Consider the following 6,000-nt stretch of genomic DNA (forward strand, 5'->3'; position numbering starts at 1 on the left):
GCATGCTCGGAAGGCGTTCCTCAGCCCAGCCGACAAAGATGGCAGCGCGCAGAAGGCGATTTTTGCGAAGGTCTATGCGGAGCGGAAGTTCGTCTGCTTTTGCAGGGGTTGTGGTGACGTCATAAGGACGCCGAGCTCCGATTGGCTCTGAGAGAAGGATAGTGGGTAGTCCTCAAAGCAAGCTGCCTTGAAGCATACCCACTATCCCTCAGTCAGAGCCAATCAGAGCTCAGCGTTCTGACGTCCCCACAACTCTAGCAAAAAAAGCAGACAAACTTGCGCTCCCCATACATGGCTTGCACTGACATCACATCAGTCAGCACTGTGGGTCACCACTGCTCGTACCATGCTCCTGTGCCCGTACCTTCTGCAGTTTACATTTCACATTGGCCACCACTGCTCTGTACCATGCTTCTGTGCCCGTGCCTTCTGCAGTTTACATTTCGCACTATCAAATTCGTTCTTCTCAACAAGGCTTGCCGGCTTTATTAGCGGCGAGATGTTTGGGTGGCGCCCTCCTATGGTTTAATCTCGTGACATCATTACCTTACGAACAACAAGTTCGACGGTGTTTATAATTAGCACGGTGGAAGCTTGAGATCATTCCGCTCCGAAACCAACGCTGCCAACACCGTCAAAATTGATGTTGTTATATTATTCTTATTTCTGCCGATGAGAACACCTTTGCTGACGTCATAGTCAGCATTCAGCCAATCGTGGAAGGCCGACCACAGCGACGCTTTTGATCGCGCACGTCGTTCCCCCGAGGCAGCGCGAGCGCGCCGCATTTGCTTTTGTTTTTTTAGTACTTTCTCGAGTTCACTGAACCGCCACCGCGTTTTCTGAACTTAACACACTACCAGACGCTTTCGCGTGTGTATCTTTGTGCGTCCGCTCCACTACCGGCGACGTTTTGAGGATAATCGGCTGTATTTAAAGGATTTTTCTTATCGTTATTGCTACTGTACGTTCGGTAAAGATCTACAAGGTGATCTAGATCGCAATCTTCTCTGGTAAAAAGATAACAAACTTCCCCTTAACTTAAACCAAACGCGCTACCATCCACATCACTGCCTTGCGCCAACCTTCGATCCCTCCAACATTTTTCCTGAACCGACTGGAGATCCCAAGAACAACGCATACCCACATCCTAGGTGTCATCATTGACCAGCATTTCGATTTTCATCGCTATGTCCAAAACGCGTGTCCGGGGAAAGGTGTCTCCTTGGCTTCGTCATTCAGTCCACAAGAAGAGCCAGTCCCGATGTGCCCAGATTGCTGTTCACAGCACTGGTGTTGCCCATCCTGGGCCCGTTTGCTCGAAGCGCTATTGTTAGCCGCAGTACCTAGGAGAGGGATTTTGAAATCACGTGACTGGCTCGATAGGGATGCGGGTAAACATGGCTGTGCCCCAGTGAGTGAGCGCCGCTCGCTTTGGAACTATAATCTTGTAGCTGCAACATCGGGCGCGTTAGTCAGCAACGAATGGTGCAGGAGGCTTTCGCTTTGGCTTACCTCACTTAAAGGGGTACTCCACCGATTTTTTGAGCTACCTCAACTAACTATATTTTCCGACTCCCCGGCCTTTACTCTCTCCGGTATGCTATTTAGAATCGCGAAATTCATAATAGTTATTGCGAAATCGGCAAATGAAAATGATGCAAAAACCAACATTCAAATATACGCGCGCTTTTCAGGGCCGTGACGTCAGTGGCAGGCAGGCTTGCCAGTCGAGCAAGCAGCCAAAAAATAGAATATGCCAATCATTTGTTCCGTGCTGGAGCGCGGGTACTGCAGCGAGCTTCCCAAGCATTCATTTGACACCATGAAACTGCTTCGAATCAGTTTAAAACGAAATCTACAGCCCAAAGAGTGAACCCCTGCCTTCCACTGACGTCACTTTTTCATTGTTGCCAGTAGAGACTTCGAGCTTGAAAAACACGGTGAGGACCAAAACTGTAAATTCAATAACTTCGCGAAAAAACAATATTTTGACCTAATATTTGGGATACTATTTTCGCGATGTTTGTTGGTTAGTTTAGCAAAATTTCAAGCAAATCGGAGACAATGAAAAAATCGGTGGAGTAGCCCTTTAAAAGGGGTACTCCACCGATTTTTTGAGCTACCTCAACTAACTATATTTTCTGACTCCCCGGCCTTTACTCTCTCCGGTATGCTATTTAGAATCGCGAAATTCATAATAGTTATTGCGAAATCGGCAAATGAAAATGATGCAAAAACCAACATTCAAATATACGCGCGCTTTTCAGGGCCGTGACGTCAGTGGCAGGCAGGCTTGCCAGTCGAGCAAGCAGCCAAAAAATAGAATATGCCAATCATTTGTTCCGTGCTGGAGCGCGGGTACTGCAGCGAGCTTCCCAAGCATTCATTTGACACCATGAAACTGCTTCGAATCACTTTAAAACGAAATCTACAGCCCAAAGAGTGAACCCCTGCCTTCCACTGACGTCACTTTTTCATTGTTGCCAGTAGAGACTTCGAGCTTGAAAAACACGGTGAGGACCAAAACTGTAAATTCAATAACTTCGTGAAAAAACAATATTTTGACCTAATATTTGGGATACTATTTTCGCGATGTTTGTTGGTTAGTTTAGCAAAATTTCAAGCAAATCGGAGACAATGAAAAAAATCGGTGGAGTAGCCCTTTAAAAGGGGTACTCCACCGATTTTTTGAGCTACCTCAACTAACTATATTTTCTGACTCCCCGGCCTTTACTCTCTCCGGTATGCTATTTAGAATCGCGAAATTCATAATAGTTATTGCGAAATCGGCAAATGAAAATGATGCAAAAACCAACATTCAAATATACGCGCGCTTTTCGGGGCCCTGCAATGACTTTTTGACTGGTTTTATTTTGCACCGAACCTGAGCGCACTGAACGTAGTAACTTAATAAAACTTTTCTTTTCTCAAATTTCGCATTATTTTAAAAGTTATAGGCGAATTAAAATTACAAAAAACAAGCAAAAAATAACCTCCTTCATGACGTAGTGGGTCCTGGCTTGAGTGGCCATGAACTAGAGGAGGGGTAGTGAGCTCATCGAGCGTTCACGGTTGCCGCACTCCGGGTCAACGGCTCGAGAGGGCGCCACTAAAGCATATGTTGGATAGGCTCTATGAAGCGGGCGGCCGGGGCGGCTCGGCATTGCATTTGCTGCGCGATTAAAGACTATTTCGGCATAACACTTCATTCGCCACAAACGACAGCAAAGACGGGGTAAAGATCAGTTCAGTCTGTCTATGCTAGATCGCAAACTCAACGATGAAGTTAACTCAATCGGTCGCTGATTGGCTGCCCTTTTGGTCACGTGATGTGACGTTGCGATTGAGTTTTTCCCTACGAATTCCGATGGAGTTCGAGCTATGCTGGTGAAATAATGAAGTTCGCGGTGACGTCAAAATGTCGTCACGATTGAGTTTGGCGATGGAGATAACTTTGTAGTAGTCGGGCAGCAAAAGTTGCCAAAGTCAATGAAGATGGCGACGTTCAAGCTCGCGGACGAGGTGGACCAAAGCGGACTATCGCTACGTTTTTATGTGTTCGCCGTTCAAGGTTCGTCAGGGACGTATCGGGGAATACTGCCCGACACTCGCTGGTGCTGACATTTGCCGTGGAAGCTTTGGCGGCGTCGCGAGGGGCCCCATATGTTGACCGCCGAGCAGCAAGTGCTCTCTTTGAGCGTTGCTGGCGGCACATTTTGCTGCGACGAAGATGTCACCGTGCGTCGGTGTGCTGCGAGTCGCATTCTTTGGATGCTACAGAGGCGATAATCGATAACCCGGGGCTGAAGGTGGGTGGGCTTCGCGCGCCAAGTGAAGACGGAAAGACGACGACCAAGAAGTTCAGCGATGCGAATTCAGCGGTGTTGTCGGTAAGTGCTCAATACACATTTTCTCAATGCGCTTGCACGAGAGCTCTCGGTAGAAAATGGGTGCCTCGTTCACCGTGATGAGTGTCGTGTGAGACAGTCGCACGGATTCAAGCTTACTCGTGATTGCATGTGTATCATCCAAATGTCTCGGGCCTCAACATCTGGAAATTGTTCTGCTGCAGCACGTTGTGTACGTTTTCATTTTACGATTGCAGGTTCAAACTGGTACAGTATCTTGTTCTTTGCTTGTGTTGTCTGAAACGTTTCTGCTGCTTTTCTGCCACACCGGGTAGGGCGCCTCGTCAAGCTGCAAGCCATGCAACTTGACGTTTAGCATTATATGTCCCATCTCCCACCTTTGTATATAAAGGAAAATAAAGAGATTATAAACTCAATTGACACCTCTTTGCTCCGAAGGCATAATTTTGGGTATTGTGCAAGACAAGTGGAATATCTCCACTTTTTTTTCAACTGTTTTATTATTACATTTTCAGCGTTTTTGGGATGCTATGCAACTACTATCTCCAAGTAGAGGCTGCATTAGCATGTAGAATTTCTATCTAGTCTTGATGTGCTTTTCGACAACTGAAAAGGTTATGAAACATTCATGTCAGATACCGCCTCACTGTTGTGTGCAGGTGACGGCGACAAAACCCTGAAGCCATGCTTGCTCACCAATTCCTCACAACCCCAATGGGTGCTCTGCTGTTCTGAGGCCAAGCTTAACAAAAAGCATTGCTTAGGGTTCTGTCGTAGAGCAGTGAATAGGATGCTGAAAAGCAGGTTCCGGTGGTTGCAAAGGTGCTAGGCACAGCAACATCATTTGACTTTCTGCACAATGCGGCTCCCTTGAGCCCCAAGAGTCCGACCCCGAGGACGGTGTAAGCTTTGACAGCAGAGGACACGCTATGCAGTGCTGAAAATCTGAGAGGTGGCCACCTCTGCAAGTATGTGCTGCCTACCAGGGTCTCCCTGCTCAAACTTGAAGCCTGGCAGCTGTTGAGGCTACTACGAGCTTTGTCTCTCGTCAGATTTGCGAAATATACTTGTGTGTATCCGCTTGCAATGTTTTGTCATACTTTGTAACTTGCCAAAACAAGTAGACACGGTAAGTCCCTTTGGCTGCAGAGTGGTCTACCTAAAAGACAGTTCAAGCGGAGTTTTGGTATGGCACCTAAAAATGGAAGTTTGTAATAAGTTGATGTAAAAAGCTTTTTAACACAATGTTTTTGGCAGGGTAACCTTGCAAAAATGCAAACCGCATAAGCGAAACATCAAGGCATTAGAATAGAGAATAAAAGAGGGCCTGCTCATGGGTGGCATCTTGTTTCCCATTGACTGCATAAGCATTCTGGCTCTAACAGTATATTGTTCCAAGCATAGAGGAAGGTGACGAATTAGCTGTGGTTGCTGGTATCTGGACGATTGAACTTGCACCGCCGTGTCACCGTCAATTGTGAAATTTCTGGTTCCCTGTATATGAAATGTACATCGACATCTGAAGTCGAGATACGAGTCCCGGCACATAAACACTTGCATCGAGATTTCCTGACCCAAAACTTGTATTCGATGTATGACAATTTTGTCGGGTATGACCAAGGTAGTGCTGCAAACCTTTTTTCCACGCTATACTGAAATCATGACAGACGCAAAATGGTGCCTAGAGAGCATGTTTTATTGTGCATGGAAATTCTGCACCCCCATGAGGGGCAGCACGAGTATGGTCAGTGAAGATGACTGCTGGCTATCTGCAGCTGCTTGTCCCTCCACAGCCTGCAAACAAAGTACACGAAAAGGGTGAATGTTTATAAAAACAAGCATTTTTAAAGACCATGTTACAGAAATTGCATAGAACAAGAGAATCCCAGGGGTGTGATGAGCGGTAGTGTATGGCATACCACTGCTTTTATCTTCTTTTAGAACTCTTATGCAGTGCTGGAAATATCAAGAATGCGAGACTCCTGAAAGACATTTTGTTTATGCGGGCACCTTCCTAACCAAGGAACTGCTCAGACCAGCAAGCTCATGCTGTGGGTCTTCCAGTACAACACGCAACCTATGAAGCAAGCAGCCTTGGGCAATGTGCACCTAGCATGATCCAATTACT

The sequence above is a fragment of the Ixodes scapularis genome, unplaced genomic scaffold, assembly GCF_016920785.2.
Source record: "Ixodes scapularis isolate PalLabHiFi unplaced genomic scaffold, ASM1692078v2 PGA_scaffold44__24_contigs__length_19508400, whole genome shotgun sequence".
Classification (NCBI taxonomy): Eukaryota; Metazoa; Arthropoda; class Arachnida; order Ixodida; family Ixodidae; genus Ixodes; species Ixodes scapularis.